The sequence below is a fragment of the Galendromus occidentalis genome, unplaced genomic scaffold, assembly GCF_000255335.2.
Source record: "Galendromus occidentalis unplaced genomic scaffold, Mocc_1.1 scf7180000077511, whole genome shotgun sequence".
NCBI classification, from domain to species: Eukaryota; Metazoa; Arthropoda; class Arachnida; order Mesostigmata; family Phytoseiidae; genus Galendromus; species Galendromus occidentalis.
In genome coordinates this window covers 55,732-69,025 of record NW_003805499.1, presented here as the reverse complement: position 1 = coordinate 69,025, position 13,294 = coordinate 55,732, and the positions used below count along the sequence as shown (strand labels likewise).

Genomic DNA, 13,294 nt, shown 5'->3' with positions numbered 1-13,294 from the left:
CTTCACCCGATCTTGCTGTGATCTTGACCCAATCATGTCCGAGGACTGCTCCTTCCGCGGGCAGCCAGGACGGGGCCCGGACGTCCTCTGGCTGAGACCGACTATTGGGTTTGAGTGCTTGCCCGCCTCGCCATCTTCACCCCGTTGTGGTGGAGGATGGTCCGATCTGGGAGATAAGACGAGTCAACAAGATCTGACTGAAGATGGAAACGACTCCCGAAATTTGCAGTTCTCGCACAACGCCGGCGTGGCGAGGAGCACCCGCGATTGAGTTCTCGTCGGATTTCGAGCGGTGAATCAATAGATATTCTGAGGTCATCTGCTGGCGATGTGTAGCGACTAGCGACGCTTCTCCCCTTGGCCAATGGCAGCGTATCTGAAAAACAGAGAAAACATCTCAATGCCAAAGCGTTATCGAACGAATTTCGCATTTGGATTTATCGGATGCTGCATCCAGAAAAAAAAGGAATTTTCCAACTCCGAGGAGAGAAAGTCGGTCGTCCTCTCTCTCCCTTGTCGTAGTTTTCCGACGAATTCCTAGCGAACAAGCGGGTGATCGGTCGCCGGCGCGTCGGCTCGACCTACAGATAGAAGCATCGAACGTAACGGAGCATCGGCACCCAACGAGATGGGTACGAGAGTGAAAAGAGCTAACCGTTAGCTGGCGCACCCAAAGCCGCGATGTCGGACGTCGGGAGGTCTCACAATAGATCGAGGAGACGATGCTGGTGACCACGATGACGACTGTGGTAACGTCCTCCTTTGCTCTACTTGGAGAAGAGGCCGTATCCGTAGGTCCGCGCTCGATTCCTTCCGAAGTTAACTTCTGCCCTCAAAGGCACGAGCGCCCCCGGCGTGGGGTCATGTCGAAGAATTCGGTTCAACTTCACGATGCCCTTGAAAAAGATACACAAGACTCTCCCCCTTTTTCTGAGCCTCTGATGGTTTGGAATGAGATTTCGAGCTCTGAAACACGGAACCTCGCGGCAAGTCTCACCCAGTACGCCGAACGAGTCGATTGTCGAGACCAATTCATGACGCAGACACGCGTTTCCATATTCATGACATCGAGTACGTCATAAGCGATCCGCATCGCGATTCCATGCAGCCGACTCAATCAATGGTGGCTCATGTTTTTACATCTGAATGTTTGTGCAGGATGGGCGATGCTTTGAAAAGCTCTTGACGACCCTCTTTCTAGAGCACTAATATGAACCGATAGATCGCGAAACTTGTCCATTGTTCTCATGGTGCCGTGCATACGCCTCGTCGTAAAACATTTCATCCATGATGAGAAGCTCGTGTCGTGTTCTTGTATTAAAACCAAGAATCGGACGCATGGGGCGTTTTGAGGCGGTATAATCTGGTCCCGAATCCCCACCAACGAACACCTCAGAATTCAAGTGGCCGCTCTTATTACCTGGCTCGTCCTTGACCCTCGCGTAAACGGACCACGGTTTATTCTCCCGATTCCCATGGTCGCATCGGTCAGTGATTACTGTTTCTCTTAGCTCCCCCGATGAGCAAATTCCCACTCTGTTGCCTCGGAATTTCGGAATAGGACTCGAGCAGGAACTTCCTGCTTGTGGAGCCTCCTGGTTTCTGCAACTCGTATTGACGCGTCCAAGAGCGTTCACTTATGCGTCATGACAAGCAATCAACGGTAGAGGACGAAGACCTTCCAGAGGGAAATTCTCGATGAGAGATACCGAACAGCCTCATTGAAATCCATGAGCTGCGGCTCGAACGTTTGGAACGCCTCGTCGTTGAAGTCGAAGCTCGTTCATGACATGACGGATGTGTCAACGCGACTCTGTCTCGCGTTCGAGTAGCGCAGAATTGTCCAGCTCTCATTGACGACTGTGCGAGCGGCTCCGGATCGCGCATCCACGCAATCATTGTGTAAGCGTTTAGGCTTGAGAACATTCGTTGATTAAAAGAGCCGGAGCGACCATCAATACCGAACACTTTCTTCTTTTCCCTAGCGAGAAGATAAACGATTCTTTGCCGCCGCGTGGGTAAGAAAGAGGAACGAACTTCTGTGGCTTTTTTTGAATTGTCGTTACGGCGACGCGCGGAGAAAAGACGACGACGACGACAGCGTTGCATCGTTGTCCCGCCACGGGTTGTCTGAGCAGATGCCACCGCTAGAACCACCTTCTCCTTCCGAAAAGGAGACTATTTCTAAACAACGTTAGCTGATCTCTGACAGGTGTCAACGATTGAGGGCTTGCTTGCCTGCTTGACATTGGCGCGCTGTTCATCACACTCCCAAACGAAGACCAAAACGACAGCTACGACCGCTGCCAAGACGACAACGGTGGCGAATACACCAGCCAGGTCATCGAACTAAACCGAACCGAGCGAGCTCACTCAGTCGGATTAGGCGAATATCACTTTCCGCCTATGGAACGCCACCGCTCGTTCCTCCGATTTCCCGGAGCTTCGGTTCGCGAAGGTACCGAATGAGCGTTGTTTTCCGTGAACAGCGCGTTTGCGTACGGAGGCGAAACGCAGTACCGATTCGTAGGCGACAAAAGAAAGCGGAACCATATAAGACACGAAGCTCATCTATTCATACGTTCGTCAGCTCGTCAATCTATTTATCTTTCGGACAATCCCCGTTGCAGCAACCGGGAGGTTCATTGCTCGTCCGGCTGCCGCTGGAAAATCTCATTTATCTTGGTTCATTCTATTGTTTGTGAGGGGATGATCGTTAGTCGTGACATGCTCAAAAGCGACCACATCGACATTTTGGATGATGTTCAACATGTCAAAATTTGCAACATGAAAGTGGGCATGCTCCAGCCGTAATGAATTTCCGACACCGAGTGGATGAGGGCGGTTACTTAGACTAAGCCGGAAAAAATAGTCAGGCACACTGTCAGGCGGATAGTCGTCACATAGTCTAGTTTCTATCCGAGCGGACAGACACGCGGGCGAGCTGACGGATAGAAAGCCAACCATACGGACGGATAGACCGGGCGACGGACGGACAGACGACCGGTCAACCAGTCCACCGTCATTCACTCACGCTACGAGGAACGTCTGCACCATGAACAGTGGCAGCGTCATCATGAAAAGAAACTTGTTGTTTTGACAAAGACCACAAAATTCAGTGACACGCCGGGTCGGATGTGCATTGTCGGCGTCTCTATTACGATGGCGAGATAGTTCGCCCACAGTGAATGTCAAAAACTATCCCATGAGTCCTGAGCTCTTGTCAGAGAGAATTTCATCCGGGGCAGCCTCGTCGGCGTCAAAAAAATTCGACTGACCTTGTCTTGCCGAAGGTAGCTCGCCACGAGCTTCGATAAGGACTTTCTGGAAGATCAATGCACAGGACCGTCGGCGTCGCTCCGAGGTACTGGCAGCACTGGATGATAGAAAGGAATGATACCGAACAGAAATCATTAAACAAAACTCCAAGGGAATATTCGACCGATGGACTCCGCTTCCAAGACCCATCATATAGAAAAGAAAGAACAGAACATGGAAGAACGACCGAAAGAATATGTACCTAAGAAATCGCTCAGTCGACTTTCCATAGGGCAGAACATGGACGGGAAATGGGAACTTCACGATGATGGAAAAGAAAAAAATCTGAATGAAGACAAGCACGTTCTCGGGATGGAGTAAAGGAGAAATTTCGCTCCAGACGAAGCTTCTGCGGCTGTTGAACTCAAATCTTCGTCTTCTCGTCTCGTAAACGCCTAATCGTTGAACTGAATGAAAAACACCAGAGTCCGGTGTGTCAAGCGATATCGATTTCTTCGGATTCATCGGAGCTTCTCGAGTGTGAGCGAAAACTTCGCAACTCAGGTATCTCCGTTATCCGCATGCTCTGCACGAGTGCGCAGTAGCAAGGATAGTGTTTAGTGAATAGGGAACTCCGAGAGCGCGGGATCGTAATCTTGAGAATCCAAACAACGAAAACTCGTGATGAGCTCAACGGGAATCGTGAATGCTTGGGTGTGTCGAGAGCTTTTCCGCAGAAAGTGAAATCGTTCCGGAGCTGTTTGTTTCCTCCGGGCCTGTCATTACCGACGATTACATAAACGTCCACTTCGGCGTCGAGCCTTCGGTCGTGTTCAAGTGGCGTTAAGTTCGGAGGATGCAAGTCACACAGGAAGACGTTTCACGCCATGGACACATTCATTCCACGACTAGCAGACTGTGAACCGCGTAGAAGTCGACTTCCACCACTACGATGAATCCAACCAAATTCATGATCCATCAAGTTTCACTTGTCCTTCCGACTGCGGACAAAGAAAGGTTGGCAACTGTGACATCAAAATTATGTCATGCTATCCCGACCCACAATTTCGTGTTCAATCCCGACCCCATGGCTTCCACGGAGCCTTCTCGTAAACCTCGCCGTGATGTGCTGGCAGACCCAACGGGTTTTTCCTCTGGACAAGGAATAATTTTCCTTCCCGTGGAAGCGACGCCGCATTCGGAATCCGAGAAAGCTTAGCAGCCTGGATTCGCCACAGCCCTGCGCAAGGTCGGTCCACGAGGGCCGCGTCGCGCGATCGGAACCCTGGAGCGAACGGTCTCAAATGACGGATCTCCGATTCGTAGTCCATGGTGCACTGGCGGCTACAAGCGTAATCCCTTATTTTGTTTTCGGTAATGTCCGAACAGCGATAACAACGATTACGGTGACGACGACTTGGAGCAGAGGAGGCGAGCGAGGCGCTCCGATGATGGGTCAGATGGTTGTACGTACGTCGTAATCCGACTGTAGCCGGGAGGCTCGGCACAGGGGCCGAGGACTGCCTCACCTAGATTGATGCAAGTCGTCTTTTCCATTCAGTCCTTCGACCGTTTGCCGCCGTCTCGGTCACCACTCCTTGGCTCAGTCGTCGGCCAGTCCGGCTCGCTTCCCGCGTCACTCGTTCACTGCAAGCTGGCAAGAAGCGGGAATCGCATTGTGTCGACCGATGCTTTCGTACCGTTTATGTAACATCTCGCCAAAACGATCCGGCGAGGTTTGTTGTCATGCTTGCTCGTCGGCTCCGTATCTGCGCTCGTCATCACATCAAGGGGGTTTTTACATATTGCATGCGGCGATAAGGCGTTGGACAAGTAGCTGAGTGAGACTCACGTCGGTCGGCGAAGCGGGCTCATTTGTGCGAATGGACCTCGTCAAGATTTTTGACAATTGTTTGCGGAAAACTCCTCCGAAAGCGAATTTCGCGACTGCATTATGGTTCCTTTGAATTATGGAATTATTCTCTCGTGATTTTATAGTCTCCTTGTTCGCGATTGTTGACAACCCACCAGGAGCACGTGATGTTGACAACCCATGAGGAGCACGTGATGTTGACAACCCATGAGGAGCACGTGCGGGGAAATCTGCACGGTGCACTTGGCGACTATCTCTCCTAAAAGTTCTCCTGTCTTCTACAATCGCGTTCGATGGCGGGCAGGAAAGTTCGACCAAGATCCTTCGGAGGCAGCATTCGGGTCTCGGGAGCTGAAATAGAAGCACTCGAGGTCGCTCGATATCATTTAGGCAAAGGCTCGTCGGAATCGGGGCTCCCTTGTTGCAGCTCTCTCCTCTTATGTCCGGCGCAATTCGGATCTAGATCCAGCATGGGACAATTGTCTCTTAAGGTGGAACTTGTCCGGGAACAGAGTCGTCTGTGATATCGATGTTGGTTCTCCACACAAGATCTCCTCCGCGAGACCATTCGTGTAGATTTTGTATCTGTCACGTGTTCTCTGCCGGAGACCTGGCACAGCGATGGTGTACCGCCGTGGAGATCCGCTGCTCCGAAGAACTTCCAACCCTTTCAACGGATTGATATAACACATTTAGCCTCCATCCATCTCCAGCGGACCGACGAAAGCGGCCGCGAACGAGCGGACACTCCCCCCGCTGACCTTTGTGACATGTAATGCATTTAATTATCAAGACCGTTACCGGAAGTTTTTGTTCGGATCAGTACGGGTCGACGTCTTTCGCGATCAGGGCATGATTGCGTCTTATGGGGGGGCTCGCTCGTCGACGATCAAGCCGCGCTTCCCGCTGGAACGTGGAATCATCATCAGCATGCGCGACGGGAGAGATTCCCGACCTGAGACGTTAAGGCCATTCGCGGCAACAATCAAGAGATCGGGCATTCTTGAACCGATTCAGGATTTCTTGGAACTCCAAGAGCTCAGAAACTCAGTTCCGAACGCTGAATCAGCAGGTGGAGCTGGCGGGATGGACTCGCTCGTTTGGAGACCATTGCGGCTCCGAAGGCCGCTCGACGTTTCTGCTTTAGATGCGCCTCCACATGCGCCATTAGGAAGTTTACGCTGTCGCAATTTCGCCTTGAAAACTAAGCGAATACCTGAGTGGCTGGCCCACTCCTGCTAGCGGCTTGTTTGTTGGTTCCATTTGCTAAACACCAGATTTTGTCCGGAGGAGCTTCTACACTTAGCGGTCGCTGCCGGGGCTGTCCGCATGTTGCCACGGACGGCCCTAGGGCTGATCGACGAACAGAACGCTCAACAGACAGCAGCCTTCACATGACGACTCGCAACTAGTCGTATGCGAGCGGGAGCCATGAAAATCTCTGTTAGGACAGATCGAACCTAGGAATGAGACGCAGAGTGTGACGAGAGCAGGAAACGACACTTCACAATCGCCGACCAGTGATCACCATTGTGGATCGGAACAATACGGCGATTAAGGAGCCTAATTGTTTGTGTCATAACGAAGACGCAAAGGTGAAGGTCAATGCGTGTTTTGCGCTCGTCGCTGACAAACTGACTTTCCATCATCGCTTCAGCCAGCGTAATCATACATGTGTAACGCTTCATTCCTCGAATTTTGCCACAATCAGAGGAGCCGATACTGCGCGGACCATGGAGAGCTTCCGTAGTAGATAGAAAGGGTTCCGTATACGCATCGAGCCCCCATGCTCACGAATTGATACGCTTTCGATTCCTGGAACGATTGAGGGAATCTAAGACCGGACACCGGGCATCAAAAGAACCGGGCAGGGTCTGTAGTTCTTGGCGAAAGCTCCAACGGCAAAAATGAGCCTTGCTATCAACTCCGTACCGGAGAAATCGAGAACAGTTTTTTTTTATTATTGGATGTCGCCGCCTTCTTGTAACGGGACAGGTTTCGTCACGGCGACTCGCGCTTTTCGCTATCAGTCTAGGTGACACGTTCGAATTTTACGCCGCATTTTCCATCGCTATCAGCCAGCGTGCCTGCTTATCATCAGATAGTGGCGTTCCATTGACACGGCCCTCGATTTCGTAAACAACCAAGAGAGGCTGTCATATATACTGATATCGTTCGTCATTCCATGCATCGGAACCATCGATTCACTACGGATATAAGTGAAATATCTTATATCTTCTAGACGTCGGGCCGGCCAATGGCTCTCCGAGCATTGAGAGGAGCCTTCGAGTGATCATCGCGAGAGAGGCTCCATTGCTCTCTAGAGGGAGACCCTACCGGAAGCGTCGGAATTCTCCGCAGAATCTTCAAAAATTTTCTGGCTAGTCATCAATCTGTGGAGAAAAGTCAATGTGTCACTTCGGAATTTCCTTCTGCAACAGCTCCGGGGTCACGGCACGGGGCCCGCTTTTACGCGTTCTTCCGCACTCATCTCTGTCACTGTCTCTCAAAGTGATCGTCTTCTTTCGCCGATTTGTCACTTGATTGAACGGTTGAGCGGAACAATTTGAAGCTAAAAGCTCGGAGTCGCTAACCATTGATGATCTCATTCGGCTCGTGGCAGTGTACTTCTTCAACGATCGACCTCAGTCAGAAGCGGTCTTCCGTAGAAGGCTCGGGTAGACGCGTGAGAGTTCGGAGAAGTTCACTCTGCGTAGCTCAAATACGACGGAGCTGCTTTCGATAATTTTCTCCGCATGATCGATTCCTATCGGGACACCTTTTGTTGAACACGAGTGAGTTCAGGGATATTGTGTTGCGCCGCTTCCCATCGGCAACTAGTGGCACTGGGTTCCGAAAAGAACTTCCGTTTGAGCGTAGTCGTGATAGATCCATCTACGGCAGCTTTATGGCGTCGATAGAATCGAAGATGGATTCCAAATGAGCGAGATGCGAGCGCAACACCACCGTTGATATTAGCCTCGGATACTCGAGCGGAAAAATGAATTTCATCTATCATTTATCATCAGGGTGTCAAGACCGTCCACAGCGCCTCCGGGGTGTCTTCCTTTTCTTTCTCGCCGATTCGATGGGACAGAAATACTCAAACGCGCAATCTCCACACCCACGTTCGAGCCTATGTTCGCGATTTCAATATGCGGCGTGGTTGTCTGCCTTCGCCTAAATAAGATCCTCAAGCCTGATGAGCAAAGCTCGCAGTCGAAGACGCTCCGCGTCAGGGGGATTTTTCGAAGCTTTATAGAGCCGATAGAAACGAAAGTAAGATCGGCTTAAAATTCTTAATCAGCTGCATTAACTAACAGCAAGCGTCGCCGTGTCCATCCGTGGGACGACTTCGGGCAGGCAGGCAGGCGGGCAGACAGCCGCCGTGCCGACCAGCGCGGGGCATGTAATGCTTGTATCGTGTCTGAAACAAATGATTCCGTAGTTGTCCCGCGGTTCGGGGCAACTTCGTAAGTCGTTGGTCAGCTGAGCAACGGTGATTTTGTTTGATCCGCCCACGTAGAATAAAAAAGTCTATTCGGCAATCATATCCGGTTGAGTCAGTCGAGGCGTACGATGGGCAAAAACGACGACAGGTCCAGACAGGAGCTCCCCGGATTCGATCGCTTATGAGGACCTTCGGCTCACTCGAAGCGAAAGGACACATTTTTTTTATCTGCTCACTTCGGTGGACAGCGATGTCACCCTGGTAATCCGTGTCGTCCTCAATGATGGCTAAAAACGTATCACGACTCCTTCGAAGGCGACGATCTCTACGCTCTTCGTGCGCTCGTTTCTCATTTCGCATTTTTCCCGGCGGTCCTTGTAACTATCTTCTTGCGGCCAGCGAGCGGCGGTCATCAGAGCGAATTCGCCGCTAGCTTTCAGGCAAGAAGAAGAGAAGAAAAACGGAAAGTAACCATGTAGCTTAATGGTTATTGATTGAGTTGGAGGGTAGACGCAAAGCACTTCGCCACGGTCACTCACCTCGAGCGAGGTTCGCCCTTATCTCTCGAATACCCTCGACTTCGTTTCTCTCGCAGAAACGATTTAGATAGATAAATGAAAACGATTTCTGTGCGTTCCTCCCCATCCTCCTCGTTCCTTTCTTCGCTTACAAATGGCTTGAATGCTTTGCAGGTTGTATGATGACCGTCAAGATAAGTTTCTCGGTGGAACACGTAGTAGTAGTATTCGACAATGATAGTCGTGCGGTACAGCTGTTCAATAATGATCGTTTTGCGTTCAAAGTCCTTCCAATTCCAGCAAGAACGCATGACGGGCAATACTCCGAGAGAACAAAGAAAGACAGAGGGAATCTGATGTACGGCTCTGGTTTTACTCCCCGCGTTATGCTTGATAGGAAACGCTAGAGAAATTCATCTCATTGCACCGGGTTGGGAACACGAAAATCATTCGCGATGCGTGCATAGCTCGGCGCCGCCATCGCCTTCGGTGACCCCTGCGCGTCGCAGAGTAACGCTTTCGGATGATTCACGGACAGCCCTGGAGCCGGAATTCGGGTTATGCAGATCCCGGATCTCGTCGGTCGATCCGTTGGAATCGCATACGCGCATATCGCTGCCTCAATACCGATTCCACGGCACGGATTCTCATTCCTGTCCAAAAACGCTTCAGATTTGAAGCGACTCTTAGATTCTATTACTGCAAAAGGCATGGTGGACCTTGCGTCCTCGACTCCGGTCTTGACGAAATCTTCCCATCATGAGACCGGCTTAGAACGCAGTCAAGTTCATCCCATATCCGACGTCTTCCGTTTTCGACTTCGTTAAAACGGCGAAGAAGATTATTATCGAAGCGAGCTGAACGTTTACCGTTTTTGCCTTTGCGACACTTCTCTCGTCTGACCGACTAAATTCGGATTATCGTCGTCGATGCTCTGTCGACGACAACGACGACTACAACGAAAACAGCCGGCAGCCGCAGCGCTTTCTGAACGAATGGCACGTCAAAGAAGGACGTGACCACAATTTCCGGATCGTGTATTTTGTTTTCTCCGTTCCGCTGTCGCTGACGTCTACTTGTAAATCAAATACGGAATCAAAAGAAGGGAATCCCAGAAGTACGGACGGCGAACATTGCGCGCGATCTTGCGTTGGTTCTCTTTCTTTTCCCGGCGCAGAAGCCGCCAAGGTTCCGCTTTGATTGACCGGGTAGCTGGTTAGCCGCATGGTCGGTTGGACGGTCTGATCGTTTTTCGGTTACATTCACCGAGGCGCCGACCAGCGGAGACATTCCGGCCATGCAAGCGATGAAACCGCTGGATCCGGAGCGAGGCGTCCGGAAATTTACGAGCTGATGCATGCCGTTCGCGAGCTGTGAGTTTGAAAGGTGACGCTGTAGCCGTTGATGACTTCGGGCGTGCTCCTCGACGTTCCGTTCGACAAAATATGAAGGATAAGTACTCGAAGTAGATAAGTTGCTACGATTCGTTCTCGGTCTTGCTCCAAAGTATCCGGGCTCTACTCGGAACCGAGGAGCTCCGAAATCGGGTTTACTCAGCTGAAGATTGAGCGGTCTTCGGTCTGCTCCGGGTCGCTTCGCTTCATCTTGCTGCTACCCGAACCTTGTTGGATATCGCTGCCTTGGCGCCTCATCTCAATCACGAAAGGCGAAGCTTCGATTCTGTGAATTCGGATGTATATACATAGTAGGAATCCTCGACATCGTTTTGGCGAATTACTTCCGATGAGAAACCGGGAGAAGAGTCAATTTATACAGCTGAGCTCGGAGAGCCCCGCTGTATTGTCTCTTCCAGCGTTTTCCCCAGCGAATCCATCAACCGATGTTGACAGAATAGTAAACGATAATCTTCGTATGGAATGAATGTTCAGACCGTGCAAGCCGAAGTGACTTCTATCCGAAACCCCCGGGTATCCGATTATTATCGACGAATATAAATTCGTTTCCACGAACGATATCGACTGGGATAAGAAGCGTGTGACTGCAGGAAATAAACACTCACTTTGGAGCGGAGAAAACCAAGAAGCTATCCAGGCATGAGACAAAGCGGTGTACTTTGTGGGAAGCAGAAGCCGAGCAAAACAACCTTCCTTACGAAAGAGATAGCGGAATTACCACGTTTATTCACGTCGACTTTCGCGCCATTCATTGTCCAGTCTACTTCGGTAATCCTCTGGCTTCAGAAACGTCGTACGTACCATCGTAGATAGACGCTCGTGGATTCGGTTTCCGCAGCCGAAGACAACCCCGGAATCGGCCTCGGAGGAATTTCCCATTTGGAAGAGCGAAAAAAAGGTAGACCTTTCAAAATCCTCCAGGAACAAGATTTTGAAAGATTGTCGATCATGAGAGGTGACAGGACTCCGCAATGCGGCTCATGAGAGAAATCGACGTTTGGACGATTTGCATAGAAGCTGTTCAAACGAGGCATCTTGGCATCTTCTCGACAAAATGGGATTTTCATCCGACTTCTGCTCGTAGGTCCCAGCGAGTCACTGAAAAGTGGGTGACAGTTTCGACGTCGCTCCGGGTTCGCGCAAAATAATTGCCAAAGAAGATTCTCCTCGCTCATCGACTTCGGCGACGATCAGCGGCGACTGATGCCTGCTTCTACTGAAATCGCTCAGGGTCTGGCTTTCCATCCCGTAGTCTTCGACGTCGTTTTCATCATCATCGACATCTTAAACGACTTCGACGCCACTGCGGTTTTTCTCCCGAATTCCGCCAACCGAACTATTTGGCTTCCTTCTCGTCTTTCTTTAAAACTTTTGAGCTGCTCTCATCCGCATCTTCTGCTCGATCTTGACAAGTCAAGCAAATACTGCCTTCAGGCTGGCTGGCTGGCTCGCTCGACTCTCGCTTGGTTTCGTTAGAGAAATCGCTGCGTCGAAATAACGGTCCCTGAGGATTTCCTACGAATGTTCAGATGCGCGCACATTTATTTGCACGCGATCGTCGACGACGACGACCGGTGCCAACTGCCGCGTCCCGGATGAGCAACGAGCTCGTCCCGAGTAGGAATCCTTTTGGTATCGAGTGGCAGAAAAAAAATGGATTCTGCGCCATTCTCATCCTACGATTTCCCCCGAAAGAAAGAAATCACGCAGTCAGAATCGCGAATCAAGCCAGAATCCCGGTCTGGGCCCCACTACAAACAGTCGTTTCCGGAAACAACGGACACCCCTGTCTGAAGTGCGAGCTTTTGGAAAAGTGTAAACGCTCCGCTAGCTTCGTTTCAAATTGCTTGTTTCACCCAAGTTTCTTCTGAACTTTCTTTCCGGGAACAAACTTAACTAAAAACGAACGGGCCCGCGGACGAATGTGTGTGGAGCCGCCATCTCTGTCCTGCGTGATCTTGGATTTTTTTTATTGTTTGTCTTTCTAAGCGACGCGATTCCGTCGCTGAGTCTGTTGCCGCAAGTTCCTCTTTCTCATTGCCATAACGATGGTTTCATGAATATTTCTATCTGTTTATTAAAACGAGTATTATTTCAAATTGGCCAACTTGACAACTCAGGAAGCATCGACAATCGCTTCGCGCATTCGGTCCCGAAGTTCCGCTGACGGCGTGATTTTGTGTCGAAACCTCAGTGCGAGTGTCGTCCTACCGACCCGCTATCGGTGCTGAGTGATGAATTCACTGAACGCAGCTGGCCAGCTTGCGTTTCGGCCTTCAAGCTTATTTGCTGCGTCTTTACTTTATTGGCTGCTCGCTGGCTCGCCAAATCGCTCGACCCGCTGTCGTGCGTTATCTGTAATTGCTATCTAGAGTTTTACGCGACGGCAATGTTGGTCTAGATCTGTCAAAGTTTTCGGCGTCATTGCTGCCATCATCGCCGATACCGTCGTCGTCCTTTGGGCGTGCTTGGCTGCTGCATCACCAGAACCAGCTTCGAGAGCTGCCGAGATCCTTTCCTTCATTTTCTATAACACGCGTTAAAAGAACGCGGAGTCAGGACAAAAGCAATCCGCGTTTCTTCTCAAGGAGACGCTTCGATTCCTTTTGCGTACCCGAGATAAGAACACATCCGATCGGTGATGAGCAGCTGTGATGTTCGGTGAACGTTCGAAAGTAGAAATCGAATCTGGAAAAAGGAACCCTTATTATATGATGAAAGCGAGGAAACCGATTCGACGGACGAAACGCGAACACGGAATGTGCGACCATGCTCTCGG

The 13,294-nt window shown here is 50.7% G+C and overlaps 1 protein-coding gene across 1 annotated transcript in view; it reads left to right on the top strand.

Annotated features, from left to right (window-relative positions):
- Positions 1-13,294, top strand: part of LOC100905349 (SEC14 domain and spectrin repeat-containing protein 1-B) — a 49,665-nt gene that overhangs the window by 10,870 nt on the left and 25,501 nt on the right. The gene's annotated exons all lie outside the window — the stretch shown is intronic.